The sequence below is a fragment of the Pinus tabuliformis genome, chromosome 3_2 (assembly GCF_031772625.1).
Source record: "Pinus tabuliformis cultivar Carrire ecotype Pingquan chromosome 3_2, CPIR1, whole genome shotgun sequence".
NCBI lineage: Eukaryota > Viridiplantae > Streptophyta > Pinopsida > Pinales > Pinaceae > Pinus > Pinus tabuliformis.
Window position 1 is genome coordinate 644,436,651 of NC_142302.1, and position 25,465 is coordinate 644,462,115.

General features: G+C 35.0%; 2 non-coding genes across 2 annotated transcripts; both read right to left on the minus strand.

The window, feature by feature from the left end:
• Positions 1-22,096: 22,096 nt before the first annotated feature.
• On the minus strand, positions 22,097-22,167 carry TRNAG-CCC (transfer RNA glycine (anticodon CCC)). The gene has a single exon. It is a non-coding gene; the product is annotated as a tRNA-Gly (tRNA).
• A 2,908-nt stretch (positions 22,168-25,075) lies between these two features.
• On the minus strand, positions 25,076-25,149 carry TRNAN-GUU (transfer RNA asparagine (anticodon GUU)). The gene has a single exon. It is a non-coding gene; the product is annotated as a tRNA-Asn (tRNA).
• Between the last annotated feature and the right edge of the window lie 316 nt (positions 25,150-25,465).

The following is a 25,465-nucleotide window of genomic DNA, read 5'->3' on the forward strand; positions in this document are numbered from 1 at the left end:
GGGATGGAATTCGGGAGCCTACAAAAACCCTAACTTCCTCGGTTCATACCTCCAAACAATTTGTGAGAAATAGTCTGAAATTTGGGCAAGAAGTTCTTCAAGGTGTCGTATCAAATGGTTTTTGTTTTCAGATTCTGAAGTTGTGTAGAAAAAAACTTATAACAAAAATTCCACGATGACTTGTTTGAAGTGGTGAAACCCTAAAATCCAAAGGCTTTGATACCAAATGTTATGCAACCAGCTCCCAAAATAGAAGAAAATATAGATCAATGACTTGAAAATCAGCCTCTCAAGGGGGAAACTTCCTTTACATTAAAAAATGAACAATTCTTGGATGATTCAAATGAAAAAACCTCCTTTCTATATATAGGAGTATAATGGGTCACAATATAATCAGATTCGACATAACAATAATAATGTAAGGGAACAACAATAACAATAGTGGGCTTCTATGGGGCACAAGAATAACAATAATGGGGCTACACTAGTAACGATGAGGGAATACATTAGTATTATAGGAACCTAACAATTTGGTTTGGTTTTAATGCATGTGGTAAAATGGAAAAGGGCCTTGTAACACTACAACATTTGGCTAATCCCTCAATCCTTCTTTTCTTGGTTCATACCTTTTGGTCAATTATATTTCGACGGAAAATACAATTGATTCATAAGGAATTATTTGTGTAAAACTATGATGATCATATCTATTCTAGGAACCTCATCTCTAAGCTCGGTTCTTTTGATTCAATGTTTTGTATGCCAATCCAATTAAGTAGAGAAGGGTAAGGGAAAATCTATGACGATTATGTTAATATCATAGGTATATATAATTGTCTCTAAAGGAACAACCTCTTCTTCTCTCAATTACTTGGGATCCCTCTTCTATAGTGATATAAGCGCCAATAAAATATCAATGAGCTTAAAAGAAGAAAATAAATAAAATAAAATAAAAGAAGAGAGGCTTTTTGTGTGGAGAGGTGAAGCAACTAACTTCGGTATTGAATAGGCCTGCTGGAAGCAAAGAAATTCTTGTGTTCCTGTAGTGACTCTGTTGAGGTACTAAATAGGCTCACTAGTAGTGGACCAACACCAAAGATGAACGCTAAATAATCTGATCATTAAACTCGAAACTATATTACCCTTCTCTTGGATCAAAACTATTGTGATATATCCAGCTTTGTGATTGTGTTTAACCAAGAAAAGGAATGAATGGGACTATATCTATAATCGAGTTAAATGGGGGAGCTAGAGTAATCTACATGATGAATCAATACTTCCTGAGAAACTACACCCTACACAAAAATTCAGACCAAGGAAGAGAAGCTAGACTTCTACCTGTGTGTCACCAAGTGTTGTCAATGCTACAAAACCCTCCAAAATTTTGGCCTACATCCAAATTTCGGAGCCTATCTTGACCTTTCAAGCTATCATTTCTAGTAGTAAGAGACATTACATGTTTGTCCTCTAATTTTTCAAGTCCCTTTGTGAAGAAAACTTAAGTGTCGTCTTTTGGCATGGGAAGTGTCGCACATTGTAAAAGTGGAGTTATGGTTCATTTCAAGATGAAAATTTGGTGTGTATGGGTCTTATTTATCATATAGACATGTATTAGACTCATTCCAAAAGTTTCATGCATTGTCGTACTAGCATTGTCACTATCGTTGCAAAGTGTATCCTGAGTGTCACACTTGGAGGATAATGTTGTTTTGTCGTCACAATAAGGGGACCATGTTGATTCTAAGTGTTGATTGTTTAATGTTGTGTCGTCAATGGTTCTAAGTGTGTGATCATGTTCAATTTCAACCTTGGTTTCATCTCTACCTTACTAATACCACACTTAGTGAAATTCCATAAAGTCTAATGCTTGACCAACTGGAGCTCACTCTGCCCTCTTGAAATACACATTGAATAGTTGCAAGCCTCAAGCATGCACCTTTTCTTCCTGGAACTGTGCAATGCATAATATCTGCTTCCAGTGGTTGTTTACTACAAAATCATAGTGCTCAACACAACCTATTGACCTCCACAACTATGTAATCATGTCTCCTTGTTAGCCTCTTCCTCTACACTGTGCAATTGCAAGTAGCAGTCTACCTCCATGCCTTCTTGAACTATGAAACTATGCAATCCTCTAGCCCTCTCTCATGAACTACGTATTGTGTAGTCACAGTGGGCAAGCTTGCCTCGTTGTGACTCTCAAATGTGCAGTTTTTTCTTCTCGGCCTCTAGTATTGCACATTGTGCAATAAAAAGTATCAACACCTCACTCCTAGCCTCTAGAACTACATATTGTGCAATCCCTGACCCTTACCCCTGTCCAGTAGCCAGTTCCAACTCAATAAATGATGTTCATGAAGCAAGATAGACTAGGATATTTCCATACTGATGTCATATACTCATGAGTGATTTTTAATTGCAGGTATTATATCTTGACATGATAGGATGATGATTGAAGAGAAGGAGAAGGAAACTATGATAGAAGACACTTATGAAGCTATAAAGAAAAGTTGATCATTGAACAAGAAGATGAAGGGACACCAAATTACGACAGAAGTTGGAAGATCAAGATCATAATGAAGACTCCTTATCTTCAAACCTTAAGGAGGAGGAGGAGGAAGAGCACGTATCATCTCTCAAGAAGACATAAAGATAACAACAGAAAGAGTGGCTTGACATTGCCGCATCATCATCAAGTCCATGTCATTAATGTCATTTCATGTCTTGTCAAGGTGTCATATGATTCAACATTTTCCACATCATTTGTAGATGTAATTATGTAATTTTTAATAATATGAGAAATTTAATGTAAAGTGGAAGTCCAAGAGTCACCTATAGAATGTGAAAAGTCATGTAGAATTCAAAGAGTCTCATTGAAAATTTGAAAAGTTAGATGGAAGCTCAAGATTCATGAGGGGAGTCTAAGAGTCACAAGGGAGGTGGAGAGTCACCTCATTTGTTATATATACACCCTCATAGTTGAAGAAAGGAAATTTCACCTTGGCTTCTCCTACTATGCATTAGAGAGGAAGATATTTATTTTGGAGAGCAAATGGTAGCTCTAACGCATCACTATTGGAGTTAGTGATGTTCATTGTATCAATGTATCTTGGAAATTTCACTTAATACTCGAAGCTCATTGAGTCAACACACTTTCATGTGTATATCGTAAATGTTGTAAGACTACTCTTTGAATGTTTACAGTGTTTGTTGTTGTTATTTTGTACTAAAGAAATTGAACTATTTTAGTGAATTTGATGCTCATCTTATTGAATATGTGTTTTATTTTTTTTTATTATCTTTACTTCTATGTGAACTATTTCGCTATTTGTTTATTGATTCCTTCATATATATGCTTATGTGTCTTTATTAAATTAGTACTATTACTCTTCTCTTAAAGATTCACTTTTGTCTCCCTTCGGTGAAAGAGCCTTGATATATTCTACAATTGAACATTTCACAAGGCATACTCACTTGTTCATTCAAAAGTACATGTACATTACTCTCTTGTGCTAACCATTGCAGCAAAGGAAAATCATTAAGAATAATGGTAGTCTAGCCTTATTTCTGGAAGGGCTCCTATACCAAACGATGTGCAATCTAATTGGGACTTCACATAGGGGATACCCCCTTGCATGTTGGTGGGTTCCAACATTGTCAACAGGTAGGTAATTTTTATGATTGCAAAAGTACTAGAGGAGGATCATTTTACTTGGGCCCACATTTAGTTTCTTGGTTCAGTAAGAAAAAACGTTCTATAGCTTTATTAACTACTGAAGCAGAATGTGTTGTAGATGCTACCTTTTGTACACAAATTATTTAGATGATAAAAACTCTACAAGACATCCAAGTCATTTGTCCTCAACCTATGCCTATTCTTTGTGAAAACACAAATGTCATAAGTATCTCCAAAACTATTTCAAGCATTAAAAAATTAAACACATTCCAATAAAGTATCATTTTATTTGAGAGCAAGCCTTGGAGCAGAAAATAAGGTTGGAATATGTTCCTTCAAAAGAAAAAATTGAAGATTTATTCACCAAACCTCTTCCATACAATTATTTTGAGTATCTTTGACAATAGTTGGAAATGATTTTTGTTTCTTCCCTCTGCTAATTATTTTAACACAACAGGGAAATATGAACTCACAGGGAGTTTTAGCTAAGCATAAGGTAGCATTTTATATTGTATACATGTTTCTTATGAAGGACAATCGTGTATGTACATGGTTCTTAACTTTGTCAACCACGTATTATTCTATGTGGTGAGGAAGGAGCAGCATAAAATCAAGGGGAACTTCTTGTGCTTCCATCAGTTCCTTTCTGAAATTCTGGTTCTGACATTGGTTTATTGCAAACTATTAATGATTTTTGGCTAATTCAGGATGAGTTTATGAGATGTTATTATTTTGTTGATCTATTTCTTTGATGGATTTCTTGTTTACATATTCATTAATGAAAAGGATATATATGTTACTAATGTTTCATTTGAAAAAGATAATGAGATCAAGACTTGGTTATGAAGAGTTGACACTGGTTCAGGAGGAGCATCTTCTATGCATCTAATGGCCCATCATTGGCATTATGGTTTCTTGAGAACTATTGGAAGATATATATGCTACTTCCACTCTGTCATGAATTATCAATGATGCATATATACTACCTGGTTATTAACTGCTAAAGTTATTGATGGTGCCTTATTAATTATTTTCATATTGTAAACCAATCTTCATAATGCACTTGATGAGGAGGATATATTTCATGCTTATTGTTATGGATTGTTCGCTGTTAGACATGTTGTTAATTAATCATATCTTCTTTGACTTCACATATGTTGTTGACGAGTCTCATGGAAACTAATCAATGTTATATTATATGTTATTTTAGATGGATGTATTGTATGATGAATCTATGTGTTATCATCTTTTGGCCATTAAAATACCCATGTTGTAAACATTGTAAAGTTCAATCATGTATGGGCTAATGGGATCAAGTCATGTCTTGTATGTAACCCAATTATTTTCAATGATTGATGTAAACATCAGATCACAAATTCATTGGTTATAGGATATGTCATATGTCCTTATTGATAGCTATGTAAATCCTTGTATTTGCATATATCTATAAGGTCTTGTATATGCTTAGGGGGAGCATGGTTAGTATGAAAGGTGATATCTTGTAGTTTTGCTTCTTAGTTCATATCAACATATTAGACTTATAGTGTTGATCATGACATGGGGTGTACTTATATCAACATGGTTCTACACTTTTCCCTTGATTTCAAAGTGGGAGAGAAGTATTGGTGCTTGCAGGATGTTGCCTTCAAGTCCAAAGGGGAAGGTTGTTGGCACTATGGCTACTATGTTTTCCTTGATGACAACCTGCATGTCAAATATGTCCTTAATGTCAACCTGGTTATAATATGATGTGTTTGATGATTATAGAACTGCTACAAATGACATGAATATTGCTACATGTATTGCATAAATGAGGAAGTGCATTGGCATCCTTGTCACAGGTTTAACTTGAGAAAATATGAAAATGTGAAGTTGGAAAAGTATACATGACCTATGTGAAGCAAAATTGCATACATACATGAGTTTAATAAACAAGAGTCACATACATGAACCTACCCATGGCAAATAGAAAACCATGAGATTTTTCGATGGTAATCCCCCACAATTTTGTGATGATAACATCCATTTCATCTCGTTAACAATTACCGACATCAATTACGAAAGTATTTTCCTGTGGTATTGGCAAGAAAATGACTATAAAAGGAGAAGGAGATCAAGGAGTTGGGCGTGCATTTGATCATATTACTCATGTATGATCTGATCTAGAATAGGTGTGTACCAAGGAGCAAGGAGGAGGATCAACTATAAGAGATATGGAGTTGTTTGAGAAAACTAATGAATGTATTGCAGGTATATTAGAGGGAAAATGAAGTGATCTAGTAATGTTTCATGATTGCAAATTAGTCTAAATTTGCTTATGTAGGGATTATGTAGAAGTTATTTGCAGTAGATCTATCTATGTTTTTTGCACCTTTCATATATGGTTGACTGACTAATTGTTTTGTGATTTGTATGTTGTCTACATTCTTGAATGTCATGTACATATGTGGATCTTCTTTCGAAAGGTCGTATATATAGTTTGAATAATTGTTGTTTGATTAATGTTGTCTCTTATTGATGAATATGGTCCTTTCTGCTATTAGTTGATGATTGACAGAGCTTGATGAAGTCATTGTGATGAAAGGTTTACTACCAGGGTTTAATAAATATTGATTTCAGATATGTACATTGTTCTTATCCATGCGAAGAGAATATATACATAGGTTGTAGAGAATGAAACGACTTAATTTAATGTGGATTATTTATTTGGTTGGATTCAGAAGTTATGTTTGCTATAGGGAAAGTTTGGTAGAGAGGCTGATCTAGCTAATAGTGATTTGAGATATGTATGTTGGTTTCATGTTCAACAATCATGTACATATGCTAATAATCTTAGTGATAGTTGTGTATACGTTCTGAACTAATTTGAGTTTGCAATGTTTCTCTCGCTATGAGAGTGAATGAATCTTCTGTTATTAGTTGTTATTCGTCAAGGATGTCTTAATTATTGTTATGTTGATTGATTGATCAAAGTTTGGTTCTTGGTTTGGTTGATATATGATTGGTTGATGATTATTTTATTGGTATGGGCATATTGGTTTGATTATTGATTGATTGTAGAGGTATATTTTATATTCAGTGATCCAGTACATCAATATACAATGGTTCAACTTGATCAATGTTTGGTAGCTTGGTATTCAGTTTACGGTTAATGTGGGTGGTGGTTTACATGATTTGGTTTGATGTAGGTAGATCTAGTATGAAAATTTTGAAATATGGTCTGCAAAGTTGCTAAGGGTCATAACCTTCAGTGAGGGGGTAGGAGCTTCATTCTGGTAGGAGTAAGTAAACTTGACAAGGAGTAGTAGCTTCCTTCCAATTGGAGTTGGAGAATTTGTGGAGCTTGTAGCCTCCTACAAGTAGGAGCTTTCATACTGGTAAGAGCATGTGCCAGTACTAGATGTAAGAATATTTTTTTATAATAAGAATTGAGTCAAAGATGACAACAATGATGGTTTTCTCTCAAAATGGGTTTCCACCTCAAATCTTGGTGTCCGTATGTGTTGATGTATTGATTATGTCTTATGGTCTATTTTCTTTTACTACTCATCATTAATGCGGAACGAATGGCTAATAATACAATGAGTTAACCATTGATGGAAATTATAGAAAAAATAGTAATTTTCATATACACGATTTTCACTCACTAAATCCGCGTACACACAGAAGTTTTCTAAAGAAAAATTGTGTGCACTTTTGTACATTAGAAATTCAATATTAATTTCAAATAAAAATATTGATTCCCCCACTCTCAACATTTTTCCTACATTTGACATGCATTAAAGAGCATTGGAAGGGAAACAATCTCTAATGGAATGTTGAGAAAAGAAAGGGATGATCTTCCTTTCCTTGTGATATATATTGATATCAACTCGAAGGATCATTTTTACTAGTAAGTCCCAGTTTTGAAAATTTGGATTTGAGACCTTCCAAAAATAGATTGAGGCATCAAATGGAATATATATATATATATATATATATAGATATAGGCAGGGGAATTATCCGCTTAGGTGTGCCACCCAATATCACTATTATGCACATAGATTAAGAATTTCTTCAATTTGAAATCATATGTAAACAGAATGCCATATAGAAGTTAGTGTTTCTATTTTGACATTGACATCCATGATTCTAGAGGATGCGATGTCAGTGACATCCCCTAATTCACTATTTCAATTTCTATAATAAAACTAAACTAGTAGTTAAAAACCCTAATTCACTATTTCAATTTCTATAATAAAACTAAACTAGTAGTTAAAAAATTGAATGTAGATTTAGTAGGATTGGATTTTAAAACAATTTTAATGGCATACACAATTTATTAAGATTGAAAAAAATTGAATGTAAATTTAGTAGGGTTAAAACAATTTTAATAGAATACGCAATTTTATTAAAAAGATTTCCATCTATGGGAGCTAACAATGTGGAGGAATTTGGGAAGTAAATTCCAAATTTGATGAATTTCATAATAAATTCTTTAAATGAATTATATTTTAATGAAGATTTAGTAAATTAAGTTTAGAATTTTTTAATTATGTTTATTTTTTAAGATTTTTTTTACAATTATCTTAATGATTTGATATTAAATTTCGCTATATGGCTTTTGATCGTATGGTAAAATCAAATTAACTCTAGATCTACCAAACACCCAGAGGGATCAAATCTTAAAGATGCAAACATTTCCTCAAGTTTTGCATGCAAAAAGATATTTCTATCTCGAAAGATTTGATCCCTCTAGACATTTGGGACATCCAAATTTTGGATGAATCTATCCTAGTTTTTACTTTATATATATATATATGTGTGTGTTGTTTTTCCTTTATAAATTTGAACCACTTAATAATTTATATTTCCATCTAATACAAAAACATTTTAACTGTGATATCCATTTACGAAATTTATATATCTAAAAAACTTATTAATTTTTACTTGTACAAATTTAATCTCACAAGAAATTATTTTAACTCTGAAATTAATCTACATAATTTATATATCAAAAATACATATTAACACATTTTTAAATATGATATCAATTTACTCAATTTGTATGCGTGAAATACTAATTATTTTTACTTTTTTTAAAATTTACTTCACACAAATACATTTCAACTATGATATTAATTTATGTAATTTTTGTAGGAAACTTTTTATTTTTGTAATTATTCCAATTTCATGCAATATTATACACTCAATCAGAGTTTACCTTTGTTTAATCCGATTCACATTCTGCAAATAATCTTATATGAATTTTTTACATTATAGGGAAAACATAATCTAATATTTTTTTTGTCATTCCCAATGAGGGATCAAAGAGAAGTGTAATGAGAAATGGGGTGTTTCTAAGTTTTATAGCCATGTGAGTTTTGTTGGGTGTGTGTTATATTCTTTACTAGCCCCACGCTTTATATGTTGTGCCACGAGCAGCCCCCGAAGATTTTTTTTGTGCAGATCCAATAATAATTGGTCAGACCCAAGGATGGGGATGGTCCCAAAGATGGTTGGTGGACCTACCCATGGTTTTGTGCATGGGTTTTGCACATGGTTTTAGGCACAATGGTTCTTTTCCCACGGTATTTTGTAGCTTCAGTCAAGGGAACTACAATTATGTTCTGATCCAGGGTTAATGGATTGGGTTTTATGAATGATTTGACATGTATATATATATATATATATATATATATATATATATATATGTATTGTAACATTGAAAGGAATATAATGAAAAATAAATCTGGTAGTCCCGATTTTGGGATCCATGGGAAAATATATATGTATATTTGTTTTATGTTCTCACCATTTTTTATATTTTCTGTTTGAAGAATTCGTTTGCAGGTAATTTTTCTATAGGGTTAAAACCTACATTTAGTATTAGAGTTGTTTCGGCTTCAAGGGGATGTCTGAAGAAAAACCTACATTTAGTATTAGAGTTGTTTTGGCTTCAAGGGGATGTCTTTGCTGCTGAGAGGTTTTTCTCGGGCCTGTGGTAAACCCTGTTCAGTGGGAGATCTGTGAGATCGATTCTTGCGGTGAAAAAGGATGGCGAATAGTGGAAAGATTGGAGATTGAGAAATTCAATGGAAAAACTTCTCATTTTTGAAATCTCAAGATGGAGGATATGTTGTTGGATAAAGATCAGAGGATTGCAGTAGATTTGAGTACTAAACCAACGAAAATGTCAGCAGAAAACTAGGCGAAATTAGATTAGAAGAAAAAGAGCACAATACGGTTGTGTATCTCAGATTCAGTATTGTTGAATTTATCAAGGGAAGCTACATCGAAGGCTTTGTGGGACAAGTTAGGGACTTTGTACTAATCTAAATCTCTGGTGAACAAATTGTTCCTACGGAAAAAGTTGTATAACCTAAGGATGAAGGATAGAGACTCGGTAAAAAAGCATCTAAACGCCTTTAATAATGTGGTAAGCCAATTGTTATCTGTTGATATAAAAATTTCAGATGAAGATAAGTGCATCAGTTTGTTTTTTTCTCTACCAGATTCGTGGGATAGTCTGGTTGTTGCTATAGGTAGCAATACAATTACTTTGAATTTTGATGAAATAGTCTCATCCTTGTTGTCGAAGGAGATGAGAAGGAAAAATATGGAGAGCCAGAATGGTCCAGATGCCTTGTCTTTAAGAGGATGGTCTTCGAACAAAAACAAAAATAAGTTCTCAAGTGTGAGATCAAAATCTAGAGGGAGATCTAAATCTCTAGGAAACCCTGCAAAGGTATGCTAGAAATGTGGAAAAGAAGGGCACTACAAAAAGGATTGTAGATGTAAAGCTCTCGTGAAAGGAAAAAGATTTGATGATACTCCTTCTGCAGAGGAAAAAACCACCTCAGATGAAGGTGAGGATGTGTACTTGGCTTCTTCTTCAAGTACACATGTAGATCATGAGGCATGGTTGATTAACTCGGGTGCATCCTTTCACTTCACTCCCCATAGGGATTGGTTTCACGAATACAAGAAATATTGGTCATGTCTTCTTAGGGGATGAAAAGAATGCCAGAATCATTGGACGCGGAAAATTCAAGTTGAAGTTGCAAGGTGGAAGTAGTATAACACTTCTTGGTGTTCTACATATTCCTGCATTGGCTAGAAATCTGATTTCTGTATGCAATATGGATGATGTAGGTGTAAAAACAATGTTCGAGAAAGATACTTGCAAGATGGTTTGTGGAGCACTGATATTGATGTCAGGAGTTTAGATTGGAACTTTGTACAAGCTTCTGGGTATCACTGTTATCGAGGGTGCAACAGTTCTTTGGTTCCTAAAAGTGAAGCAAAAAATATAGTGGCCTCTGTAGAAAAGGTCATGCTATGGCATCAAAGGCTTGGACATATTGGAGAGAAGGGCCTTTGAATATTGCATGGTAATGGAATGGTAGAAAGTGTATAATTTCTCTTTGGATTTCAATTTATGTGAACATGGTGTATATGGGAAGCAGAATTGTGTGAGTTTCCCCTCCAGTTCAAAGAGGGCGAAAGGGATATTAGAGCTTGTGCATAATAATGTGTTTGGACCTATGTCGGTTCCACCACTAGGTAAATCTATGTACTATGTCTCATTTATAAATGACTTCTTGAGGAGTACTTGCATATATTTCGTAAGGAAGAAATATGAAGTCTTTGATAGGTATAAAGAATTTAAGGCTCTAGTGGAAAATCATACAGAGAAGAAGATCAAGGAGTTGAGGACAGATAATGGTGGAGAGTTCTGCAAGAAGGAATTTGGAGAGTTATGTAAGAAGTGTGGTATAGCACAATTGAAGGCTACTCTATACACACCTAAAAAAAATGGAGTTACAGAAAGAATGAACAAGACGTTGATGGAAAAGTCAAGAATCATGCTCAATGGTGTCGGGTTAGGATAGGAATTATGAGCAGAGGCAGTGGATACTACATCTTGCCTGGTTAACAAATCACCTTCATCAGCATTGGAGGATAAGACTCCACATGAGGTATGGATTGGTCAGAAACCCTCTCTTTAACATATAAAGTTTTTTATTTTGATGCATATGTAAACGTTCCGAAGGATAAAAGAACCAAGTTAGATAGTGAATCATAAAGGTGCATCTTTATCAGGTATAAGGATGGTTTAAAAGGTTGTAATATTTAGAACCCATAAACAATGAAGGTTGTGTACAGCTAAGATGTGGTGTTTAGAGAAGTGAATGAGATTATTAAACATGAAGTACTACCAAAGGAACTTGGGAAGGTAGAGTTTTAGCTAAAGGAGGAAGAATCAGACTCTACAGTAGAACAAGAATCATAAAAGGAAGAGCCACAAACTTTAGCTTTGAGAAGATCAGTTCAAGAAAGAAGGTTGCTAGAAAGGTATATTTTGTCTGCTTTCTGTTCAAATTTTTCTTTATCTATTGTTGATGATGATCCCGGAACCACCAGGGAGGCAGTGGATTTAGAGGATGACAAAATCTAGAAAGAGGATATAGTTTATGAAATGATATCTTTGGACAAAAATGAGGCTTGGGATTTGGTGGAGTTTCTAGTTGGAAGGAAACCCATTGGCGGCAAATGGGTGTTTAAGAAGATGAGTGCAAAAAACAAGGTGGAGAAATACAAAGCTTGGTTGGTAGTAAAAGGTTATTCCCAGATGCCGAGAATTGATTTTGGTGATATTTTTTTCCTATTTCCAAGTTAGCTTCTATTAGATTAATTTGATCTGTTGTTGTTGATTTTGATTTTGGGGTAGAATAGATGGATGTGAAGACAACATTTCTTCATGGGGATTTGTAAAAAGATATCTATATGAAGCAACCTGAAGGTTTTGCACCAAAGGATAAAAAAGAACTGGAATGCTAGTTAAAAAATTCTTTGTATGGACTAAAAAAGTAACAAGGATGTGATATCAGAAATTTGATAATATCAGAACTGGATAATATGTTGCTGACTGGAAATGATAAATAAATTATCCAAGATTTGAAGACACAATTTTCCTTCAAATTCGACGTGAAAGATCTTGGTGCTGCAAACTATATTTTGGGCATGGAAATTAAGCAATATCGAACAAAGAGGAAGCTCTGGTTAAACCAAAGGAAGTATTTCGAGACAATATTGCAGAGGTTTAATATGCAGTATAGTAAATCAGTGAAGGTTCCTAGCATTATAGGTGTAAAGTTATTTGTTGAACAATGTCTTATGAAACAAGAATACAAAGAGGATATGTCTAGTGTTACATATGCGAGTGTAGTTGGTTGCCTTATGTATGCAATGGTTTGCATTAGACCAGACATTGCACATGTGGTGGGAGTATTGAGAAGGTTTATGTAAAAACTAGGGAGGACCATTAGACAATAGTGAAGCGGGTTTTAAGGTATTTGTGTGGCACTAGTGATTATGGTTTGTGCTACCAAGGAAGACCAGGATTGGACAAAGTGTTGGACATTTGTGGCTTTGTTGATGCAGACTAGGTTGGAGATATGGATCAAAGAAGATCTACAAGTGGGTATGTGTTTAACCTATTTGAAGGAGCAGTCAGTTGGATGAGCAAGAGGCAGTATGTAGAGGCATTTTCAACTACAGAGGTTGAATACATGGCAACTACTCATGCAAGCAAGGAAGAAGTTTGGTTGCAGAGATTGTGTTCAAGTATGGGGTTGGTGCAATGAGCTATAAGGATAGACTGTGACAACCAAAGTGCAATTTTCTTGGCTAAGAACCCTGCTTATCATTCGAAGAAAAAGCACATTGATGTTCAATATCACTTTGTGAGGGATATGGCTGAGGAAAAAAAGATGTTGCTGGTAAAGGTGAACACTTTAAATAATGTTGCAGAGGATTGATGATGACTATGAGCACTGAGAAGTTTTCTTGTTGTAGAGAAACAATGGGTGTTGTAGGGTTGGACCAATGACAAAGTTCTTCTGTTAACCCCTGTGTAGAAAGAAGAAAACAAGTGGGAGAATGTTGGGTGCAGTGTTTTTAAAACCGTTTTCAAAAATCGGTTACTAGTCAAACCGGCCGGTTAGCAAGGCGGCTGGTCCGAACCGGCCAAAAAACCCGGTTCTATATGGCATTTCACCTTTTTTTGGCCCTAATCGGTGAAAACTGACCGGTTCCGTCCTAAACCGGCTGGTTTTTGGCATGCCCACCGAACTATGCAAAATGGCGGATTTTGACTGTGGTTTAGGGGTTTTGGGGGGGTGGTAAAGGTGTTTTATCTCCAAAAACACCCTCTCCAAGCTATAAGAGACCCCTCTCACTCTCATTTGTCTCACACAACTGATTTGGAGTGTTTGTGAGTGTTTATGAGTTTGTTTGTGAGCTTGGAGAGTGTGGAGTTTTTTCTGAAGTAGTCATCTTGGAGTTGGAGTTGGAGCTACTTTGGAGATAGTGTGTAGTTGTCAGTGGAGTTGCCATCTTCAAGAGGAGGCTAAGGGAGCTAGTTTGCATTTCCAGGTAAGGATTTGCACTTGATAATTCCTCATTTGAGTCTGTTGTCCATGATTTTTTTTTTTTTATGTGTTATAAACTTCTCACTTCTATGATCTATCATGTATGCTATAAACTCTCTACCTCTATGCTATCAAATTTTGTAGCTTGAGCCTTGCATGTGCATTTGTTTTCCTACATTTACCTTTGGTTTTCCATGTTGCTTAGCTGCAATATTTTTTTAAATGGTAGATTTCTTTGCAAATTATTATTATTTCAAGCAAACATGGCTCCAAAAGGAAAGGACAGTGCATGGGCTCATTGTGATGTAATTGATGGAAAAATGATATGAAAATTATGCCATAAATCTATTGGAGGTGGGGGTATTCTTAGGTTGAAACAAAACTTGGCTGGGATAAGAGGCCAAGTAAAGCCATGTGATGCACCAAATGCATTGTTAGGTCCTATTAGGGCAGAATACATTTCCAAGCTTGAAAATTTTTATGAGGATAAGGCTAGGGAGAAGGCCATCCAAGATGACATTGCATTTCCAGGTAAGGATTTGCACTTGATAATTCCTCATTTGAGTCTGTTGTCCATGATTTTTTTTTTTTTATGTGTTATAAACTTCTCACTTCTATGATCTATCATGTATGCTATAAACTCTCTACCTCTATGCTATCAAATTTTGTAGCTTGAGCCTTGCATGTGCATTTGTTTTCCTACATTTACCTTTGGTTTTCCATGTTGCTTAGCTGCAATATTTTTTTAAATGGTAGATTTCTTTGCAAATTATTATTATTTCAAGCAAACATGGCTCCAAAAGGAAAGGACAGTGCATGGGCTCATTGTGATGTAATTGATGGAAAAATGATATGAAAATTATGCCATAAATCTATTGGAGGTGGGGGTATTCTTAGGTTGAAACAAAACTTGGCTGGGATAAGAGGCCAAGTAAAGCCATGTGATGCACCAAATGCATTGTTAGGTCCTATTAGGGCAGAATACATTTCCAAGCTTGAAAATTTTTATGAGGATAAGGCTAGGGAGAAGGCCATCCAAGATGACATTGCAAGGAAGAGGGAATTATTAGAAGCCATGAAAGAGAGTGGGTATGATGATTATGAGATTCAAGACTCCACTTCTATCCCTTCCACCAATGACACCTTTCACTATGTTCATCCCTCTGTTGGCCAACCATCAAAATGAACAAAGAGAACAAACATCCAAAGTTATTTCTCATCTTCTGCCAACATTGCCTCTTCTAATCCCACTTCCTCCCAGCCAAGTTCTCAACCCACTTTGGATCAACATTGGAAAAGACAATGCAAAGAAACTTCTCACCAATACATTGCTAGATGGTGGTATGATTCAGATATCCCATTTAATGCTGCTCGCTCACCTTATTACCAAGCTATGTGGGACTTTGTTATAGCTGCAGGAAAGGGCTTCAAAGGCCCTAGTATGCATGACTTGAGGGGAGCTCTTTTGAAAAAAGAGATATCTTCCATTGATGAGTATTTGGTTGATTTTAAAGATTCATGGCTCAAAACAGGTTGTTCCATTATGTCAGATGGATGGTCCGATGGAAAGAACCGCACTATCATTAATTTCTTTGTTTCTTGCCCTCAAGGAACCATGTTTTTGAAATCAGTTGATGCATCTGATAAGGTAAAGGATGCAATCCTTCTATTTGAGCTTTTGGATAACATTATTCAGGAAGTTGGGGAGCAACATGTTATGCAGGTCATCACTGATAATGCCTCAAACTATGTTCTTGCTGGAAAGATGGTTGAGGCCAAATATAAGACCATATTTTGGACTCCATGTGCTGCACATTGCATAGACCTCATGCTTGAGGATATAGGAAAAGTGAAGTGGGTAAAAAACACTGTAGAGCATGCCAAGTGCATTACAAAATACATTTACAACCACTCATGGGTATTGAAACTAATGAGGAAACACACTGGAGGCAAAGAGCTTGTTAGGCCTGCAATTACGAGATTTGCAACTCACTTCCTCACGTTGCAATGTCTCAATGGTCAACATAAAAACTTGCAGAAAATGTTTTCCTCTGGAGAATGGTCTGAATCACCAAATGCAAAAGACACCAAAAAGAAAGTGTTAGACACTTATTTTTGGAAAAGTCCTGTAGAGCTTGTGAAAATTACCGAGCCCCTTGTTAAGGTGCTAAGGTTGGTGGATGGGGAAAGATTGACCATGGGCTACATTTATGAAGCTATGGATCAGGCAAAGGAGCAGATACAGGCAGCTTACAAGGACAGATTAGCTAAATATGGCTGTATATGGGAGATCATTGATAACAGATGGAACAATCAACTCCATCGTCCTATACATGCAGCTGGGTATTTTTTGAACCCAAGGTATCACTATAAAAATCAGCTAGGAGATCAGCATGATGGGGAGGTCAGAGCTGGATTGATTGATTGCTTGGAGCGCATGGTCCCTAGCCATGTAAACTAGTTGGAAATACATAGACAGCTTACTATTTTCAATATGGCAAGTGGTACTTTTGGCAAAAACTTGGCAAAGATGGCAAGAGATGTGGACCAACCAGGTAAGCAATTCCAATTTCCATTTTGTTTTTCTTTTCAAGTTAAAATTGTTTACGTTCTTTACAATTCAAATTATAAACTAAGTTACTAATTAATGTCTTTTTCTTTGCAGCACATTGGTGGGAGTCATTTGGTGGCCAGTGTCCTCAATTGCAAAGGTTTGCAATTAGAGTCCTCAGTCAAACTTGCAGTGCTTCAGGTTGTGCGCGCAATTGGTCTGTTTTTGAGCGCATACACACGAAGAAGAGAAACCGTTTGGAACAAAAACGATTAAATGATATTGTTTTTGTGCAATACAACCTTCGACTGAGGAGGAACCAAATGATGAGCAAATCCCCTAATCTAGATCCCATTGTGTTGGACGATATTGATCCAACATCAGAATGGGTGGAGGAGACTGAAGATCCTATGTTTGAGGCTGATTTTGATATCGACATGGCTTTAGCGGGGGATGAGGCAGATTATGTGGCGGCATCAGAACCAAGATCAGTAGCGGCATCAAGGAAAGGCAAAGAACCAATGGAAGGCACTAGTCGTGCAGGTCGACAAACTCGTGCTTCCATTAGGTCCACTTCTATTGTCGTTGGTGGTATTGATACTGAGGTTGCAGATCAGGCTGAGGCATCCTCAGACTCTGAACCAATGATGTCTATGTAGCTCCTGATGATGATCCTGTGTCTAGTAGTGGTGATGGACTTGATGATTGATCATGTGTACATTGTAGACTTGTAGTAGGCCAATGGCCTCATAGCTTGCAGCATTGTTTTTGGACTTTATAGGCCATTTAGAGCCTCATTTCTTATGTATTTTGCTATTTTGTCGATGATATGTATTGTACTCGGTGCCATTTTGATATATTCACCTTTACATGGTATATAAATGAGCAAACTTTGCATATTTTGTCTTTATTGGCTTGGAATCATGGTTTTACATCTTAAAAATAGTTTTGTTTCATTAAAAATTAATTATTTAATGTATTTTTTTAAAACCGGTTCGTTTAGACCAAACCAGTCCCGGTTAGACCGGTTCCGGTCGGTAAACCAGTTCATTGGGTGGACCGGTCCGGTCACCGGTTCCGGTTTTAAAAACATTGGTTGGGTGTGTGTTATATTCTTTCCATGACTAGCCCCACGGGTGGTATGTTGTGCCAGGCACAATGCCCCATGATTTTTTTTATTTTTTTTTATGCAGGCCTAATAATAGTTGGGCAGACCTAAGGATGGGGGGCGGACCCAAAGATGGTGGGTGGACCTAACTATGGTTTTGTGCATGGGTTTTGCATATGGTTTTGGGCATGATGGTTTTTTGCCCATGGTATTTTGTAGATCCGGTCAAGGGAACTACATTTATGTTCTAATCCAAGATTAATGGATTGAGGTTTATGAATACTTCGGCGTGTATATATATGTATTATAACATTGAAAGGAATATAATGAAAAGTCAATCTGGTAGTCCCAGTTTTGGAATCCTCGGGAAAATCTTTGTGTATATTTATTTTCTGTTCTCATCATTGTTTATTTTTTCTGTTTGAAGAATTTGTTTGTAGGTAATTTCTATACAAGGTTAAAACCTACAAGTTTGTTGTCCCAATGTGAAGTGAGGTTACCATAGGTTACATATTATATAGTTTGATAATTTTTTAAGAACAAATTTTGTCACCACTGCTCCTTGTCTAAGGAAACCTTACTCTTTTTGCTTTCTTAAATGTTTAATTTCTTTTTCTCATCAATAATAATATACTGTATATATGTGTTTTTTTAAATTTTAATTCAGTCAAAATATTCAATATTATTTTTATTTTTCACCAATTAACTTACCTATACTTTTGTTTATAAGGTCTTAGATAGACTGTGATTGGGTGTTTTGTTAAGGGATTCCATGATGTGATGTCATTGGTTCAATTCTCCAACCCTATCAAGATGATATATTGGTATTAGACATAATAAAAATATAGTCCCACCAAACTTAAAAAAGAAAAACCTACCTATATTTTTTAAACTTTTTTAATAATGTTATGTGATAACATCTGTTATCTCCCATCTACATTATTTTAATGAGTTGATAGTGAATTTCACATTAGTTTAGATTCTTAAAGATGTCGTAATAAGCTTCTTAAATTAAATTAGAGCTTACATATGATAAAGTCAAAATATTTTGGAAGGTTTATAGTTTTGAACATGCTTTCAAACTTGGAGTTGTCTTTAGTGTGATTTTTTGGACTTTACCGTACCGAATCCGGTGGAAAAAATTAGGTGAAACCTTGATTTGTGTTATTTAAACTGGTTTTTTTCATAGTGTACTTGGATTGTACAGAGTTTACCCATCAAATTTGTAATTTCAATAAATTACGACTAGATTTTAGAGAAATTAAACCAAAACAGAAAAACTTCCAAAAAAACAAACTAAAAACAGTCGTTCAAAATTTGAAAAATTTGTAATTTTGAACCCGATTTCAAAATAATAAAAAATTGAAACCTATTTAGTTGTCTCATCGGATTCCACGATCGTTTAGGGGCACTGTTCATGGGTGCTGGCCAATGCATTTAAATCATAGAGCTAATTAAACGGAGCAGCTCGGTTAGTCATTATAAATAATGGAAAATTTGTAATATTTTTAATAGTGATCAATTATGATGTATGTTAGGTGCAAATGTATTTTAATTATATAAAAATAATAATATATAGATATAAATTTTTTAAATTTTTATTTTTATTTTTATTTTTAATTATAATTATAATTATAATGTGTAGTTAAATTGGTTTATAATTATGATAATGTTTATTAAAATTATAAGTTTCAATGGTGTATTTTGTATTATTTGAATATTCTAAGTTTGAATATATTTATGTATTCAAAAATATATTTAAAATTGGAATTTCAACTCAAAAATATGTAAGGTACAAAAAAATTAAATTAATACTATCACAGATTTTAAAAGAATGTTGATATGTTAAAACTATAAATACAAGACATATTAATATAGTTTTAATATCACTGTAGGTAATATTTAAAATTAGGCAAGTATATTTGCGTTTCTCTTCTTGTTAGGTGTATTTTGGAACAGAACTTCTAACATTTTAATCTAATCATCATTATCTTCTTGTTATGTGTATTTTGGAATAAGGCTTCTAAAATCCATGGTATTATAATAAAACCCATTTACAAATAAAGAATCTCCAAGAATCTCTAGAGTAAAATGGAAATAAATGTTTTGATACTTATTATGGATTGATGTCTATCAACATTTGCCAACCATTTAATTTATATAACTGTAATAAACATTTATAATACTTGCACATGCTTATATGTTATTATTTAATCAAAATAATTTACATTATTTCGTAATTTCATATTTTAATTTTATCATCTCTCTTTTTAAATTTAAATTTTATGATTTTTCTTGTATTTAAAAATATGGATCTATTATATCGATTTCATGATAATTTTCATTTTCAATTGTGGAGTCAACTGGTTTTGAACCACGAGTATGATTTGAGTCAACCAATTTTGAACCACTAAATATTGTTCATCAAAATTTTAATGATAAACCATACTTAGTGGTTCAAGAAGTTTACTCAAAATTTTGAAATGTAATTTACCTAAATAATTACCTTGAAAAATCAATATGAATCACAAAAATTTGTATTCTCAAACTTTGAGATCTATAAACATTTCTCCCACTCTTATTCAGATTAACAAAATAATATAGCAATTAAGAACAGAATTACATGCTTAAATGAAAAAATTCAAGGTTGAAGTAATGTGTAAGGAGGATTCTCCCACTCTTATTCAGATTAACAAAATAATATAGCAATTAAGAACAGAATTACATGCTTAAATGAAAAAATTCAAGGTTGAAGTAATGTGTAAGGAGGAATCTTAAATGTAATGGTCAAAATCCGAGTAACCATTGGGCTATGGGCTATAGTGTTTAACAAAAACAGTTATTCAATAAGTTCAGTCTCATTAGAAAAATTTAATGATAACTTCCTCACCTCTCATTAGAAAAATTTAATGATAACTTCCTCACCTAAGTTTCAGTCCCATGACCATGTTGAAATATCCTGAAAAACCATAACAATGTTCAAATATCCTGAAAAACAATAAGCGGTTTCCTCATTTAAAAAAAACAGGCAGGGTAGGGTGTATGTGTAATTTCCAACTATCTACGTGTACTGCGAAGCTTTTTTGTGCCATAAAAGTTGAGTTTTAATCTTTTTAAAGAGATGAATGAATTAACAGTAATGATCCTACATGAAAGGGAGTTTTGAAAAGGGAGTTTTGATTAATATTTTCCAAGCCAAAGCCATTTTCCTCAAGGATCGTGCTTGTGTTCAGGCAGAAATTTTTTTTGACTGTGGCCTTGTAGGAATTTACAGGTTAGAATCCCACGGGTGATGAGAAAGACTGTTGGAGATTGGGGATTATGTTCTGTTAGCATTAATTGTATAGCTTAACGCAATACTTGCTTGCTTCAGATTATTTTAAATTTTCGTCAACGCTGGTAAAAATTAAATTAATATAGAATTTCTACATCCCGTATGAATTCCTACCGTTGGGGCAGCATCGGTATGTTGAGGATTTAGTCAATGAGCAGCTTCACGATGGTCTCCCCTTCTGTCAGAAGCTATTATTTTTTCCAGGTAAGTTGCACATACATTTTCCAATGTTTTAATTATGCTGCTGCCTAATAGTTAATCCCTGTTAACACTTTTTTGCAGGTATTCGCTACCACGTACCCTTGTTTACTATCAATCTATTTAACCGGCTCATGCCAAAATAACCAAATTAAGGATTACTATCAATCTATTTAACAGGTTCATACCAAAATAGATGGATTATGGGAGAAACAACATACTGTAGCTGGATTTGCTGTGGGTGGATGCCCCAAGTCGAACGACAGTTGTGACAGTTCTTAAAGATTTAAGGTATGATTATGTCTGAGCCAAGGTTCAGACTCGGGACCTACCTTTAGTGACAGTTCTTGAAGATTTAAGGTATAATTGTGTCAGAGCCCAGGTTCGAACTGTGGACCTTTAGTGATTAAGATTTAAGGTATGATTAGGTCTGAGCGAAGGTTCGAACTGGGGACCTACGTTTAGTGACAGTTCTTAAATATTTAAGGTTTAATTATGTCTGAGCTCAGGTTCGAACTGGGGACCTACGTTTAGTGACAGTTCTTACAGATTTAAGGTTTAATTATGTCTGAGCTCAGGTTCGAACTGGGGACCTTTAGCGGCAGTCATTAAAAATTTAAGGTTTAATTATGTCTGAGCTCAGGTTCGAACTGGGGACCTTTAGCGGCAGTCATTAAAAATTTAAAAAGGTACAATTGTGTCTGAGCCCAGGCTCGAACTGGGGACCCTTAGTGATAACGAAAAACTGTGTCTGAGTCCCACCGCGAAAACTATTTTAAAACACTCCTACAAGAGGCATGACCGTACCTATAGAAAGTGCGCATCCGGGGAATCGAACCCCGGTCAGTACCGTGGGAGGGTACTATGATACCACTACACCAGATGCGCAACTGATATTTTCGGAACATGACGTCTATCTTCTGTAACTTTGACGGAAACCAACCAATGAGATTCGTTTTCATATGGTTTTCCTTTTTCTTCATTTTATCATCCAAATTCGAAAATCCAACGCTTTTTTATTTTCAGAGTGCACGGCACTGCTCTCGCCGGCAACAGATAATTAGCGACGAATTGTATCAAATAATTATGATTTTTATTGTTCGATCAAAATTTACCGGTACTAGAAATGAGGAAAGAGCTAACCAACCATCTCCAGGGTATTTAATGGCAGGGACGCCCGCAAGCGAAAACCATGTTTCGACATTAACTAATATTTTAACTTTCGCGTGTTAATATTTTGCGTGTTAATATTTTGACTTTCGGGTGTTATCGGCTAAGCGGCGTGCATATCCCAGGCATTAAATACCCTGGGGATGGCTAATTTGCTCTTTCCCTTTTACTGTACCTGTAACTATACCAAGCAGACTACGTAACCTGTTCAAAAAGAAATAACACGGCGGGCAATGCACAAACTACTACGAATTTGGCGCTCAAGCTGATGACCTGCTACTAATTAAGATCTTCATTGGCAATCTCGTAACTCTTATTTCAATCAAGATTTCTATCTTCGCCGCCTTCATTTATTTGTCGAAGTGGAAATGTGAATTGGAGAATTGTCATGGAAAACTGTCCTCTTTCTAATCGCAAGGGAGGAAAAAAAAGATTCATGCGCCATCGTTGGAGCAAATAAGAGAGGACTTGAGGGTTTACAGACTGGTCGTGAAGACAGTTTTTATTTCAGTAGCAGCTTATGGTACTGTTGTTCTGGGTATCAACTGTTTAAAGGAGTTCTATTCACAAGGGAGGAAACAAAAGATTCATGCACCATATTTCGAGCAAAGAAGATGCCTCTAGGGGGGTGTTGACGGTCTACAGATTGGTACGGAAGAAAGTTTTCAATAGTAGCGTATGGTACTCTTCTTCTGGATATCAACAATTTAGAGCTTCCGAACTTGGGTGTCAAGCATTTGAAGGGCTGCTATGTTATTAATGCTAGGAGGGCTTGAACTGCCGACCTTGGGTATTAAGAATTTGAAAGATTGCTCTAATATTCAGGAGGGCTTGAGCCTCCGACCTTGGGTATCAAGAATTTGAAGGGTTGCTACGATATTAATCCTAGAAGGAGGACTTGAACCTCCGACCTTGTGTATCAAGAATTTGAAGGGTTGCTATGATGTTAACGCTATAGGAAGGGTTCCAACGCCCGACCTGTTTTCATTTCAATAGTAGCTTATGGAACTGTTGTTCTGAGTATTGACAATGTAAAGCCCTCTGAGCTTGGTTATCAAGAATTTGAAGTTTAGATATTGTTGTTCTTAGTATCAACAATGTAAAGGATTGCTCTAAAACGCTAGAAGGGCTTGAACCATCGAACCTTCGGTATCAAGGATTCAGAAAAATTGCTATGATCTTGGATGAGACGGATGATTCGAATTCAGGAGATAAAGATGACCGCTAGGAGGGCTTGAATGTCCGACCTTGTGGGTAACAAGAATTCAAAAAAATTGCTATGATCTTGGATGTGAAGAATTCAGGAGATAAAGATTGATTAACAAGAATTCAGAAGAATCGCTATGATCTTGGATGTGAAGAATTCAGGAGATAAAGATTAGTTAACAAGAATTTTGAAGAATTGCTATGCTCCTGGATGTGAAGAATTCAGGAGATAAAATTACCGCTAGAAGGAGGAATTGAACCTCCAACCCTGTGGTTAACAAGAATTCAGAAGAATTGCTATGATCTTGGATGTGAAGAATTCAGAAGAATCGCTATGATCTTGGATGTGAAGAATTACTATGATCTTGCATATGAAGAATCCAAGAAAGAGAAGAATGGCTATGATATGATCTTGGATATGAAGAAATCAGACAAATTTAACCACAAGAATTCAAAAGAATTGCTGCGATCTTGGATTTTTGCTATGATATGATCTTGGATATGAAGAATTCATAAGAATTTAACCACAAGAGTTCAGAAGAGTTGCTATGATCTTGGATGCGAAGAATTCAGAAGAATCACTATGATCTTGGATGTGAAGAATCCAAGAGAGAGAAGAATTGCTATGATCTTGGATATGAAGAATTTAAGAGATGAAGAATTGCTATGATATGATCTTGGATATGAAGAATTCAGAAGAGTAGATATGTCTTGGATGTGTTGGATATGAAGAATATGGGTATGAAAAATTCAGAAGAATAATTATGTCTTGGATGTGAAGAATTTAAGAAAAGAAGAATTGCTATGATATGATCTTGGATACAAGGAATTCAGAAGAATAACTATGTCTTGGATGTGAAGAATTACTATGATCTTCGATATGAAGAATCCAATAATAATTATGTCTTGGATGTGAAGAATTTAAGAAATAAAGAATTGCTATGCTATGATCTGATCTTGGATATTAAGAATTCAGAAGAATAGCTATGTCTTGTATGTGAAGAATTACTATGATCTTGGATATGAAGAATCCAAGAAAATGAAGAATTCAGAAGAAGCTATGTCTTGGATGTGAAGAATTACTATGATCTTGGAAGAGAAGAATCGCTAAAATCTTGGATGTGAAAAAGGATATGAAGAATTCAGAAGAATAGCTATGTCTTGGATGTGAAGAATTACTATGATCTTGGAAGAGAAGAATTGCTATAATCTTGGATGTGAAGAAGGATATGAAAAATTCAGAAGAATAGCTGTCTTGGATGTGAAGAATTACTATGATCTTGGATATGAAAAATTCAGAAGAATAGCTGTCTTGGATGTGAAAAATTACTATGATCTTTACTATGAAGAATCCAAGAAAGAGAAGAATTGCTATGATCTTGGATGTGAAATGCGAAGAATTTAAAAGATAATTATTACCCGCTAGAAGGAGGGCTTGAACCTCCGACCTTGTGGTTAACAGCCACACGCTCTAACCAACTGAGCTATTCCAGCAACACTTTGGATTTGTTTCCGACCTTCTGACAAAAGAGCCCTATCAAGACACTGCTCTGCTGAGTTCTGTAGCGTACGGAGTGTTTATCAAACAACACTGAATGTAATGTTGAATATGAAAAATTCAGTCAGTCCAAATTATGCTGTAAGCGGAAGAGCAGAATTCCCTTGATCTGACCCACCGTTACCGTTACGCCAATATTCTCGTAAATTAAATTTGGCCTGTAAACAAAAAAACAGAATTCCCTAATCTATCTGCTGTTACCGACACGCCATTCTCATAAATTTGGTACGTAAACAGAAAAGCAGAATTTCT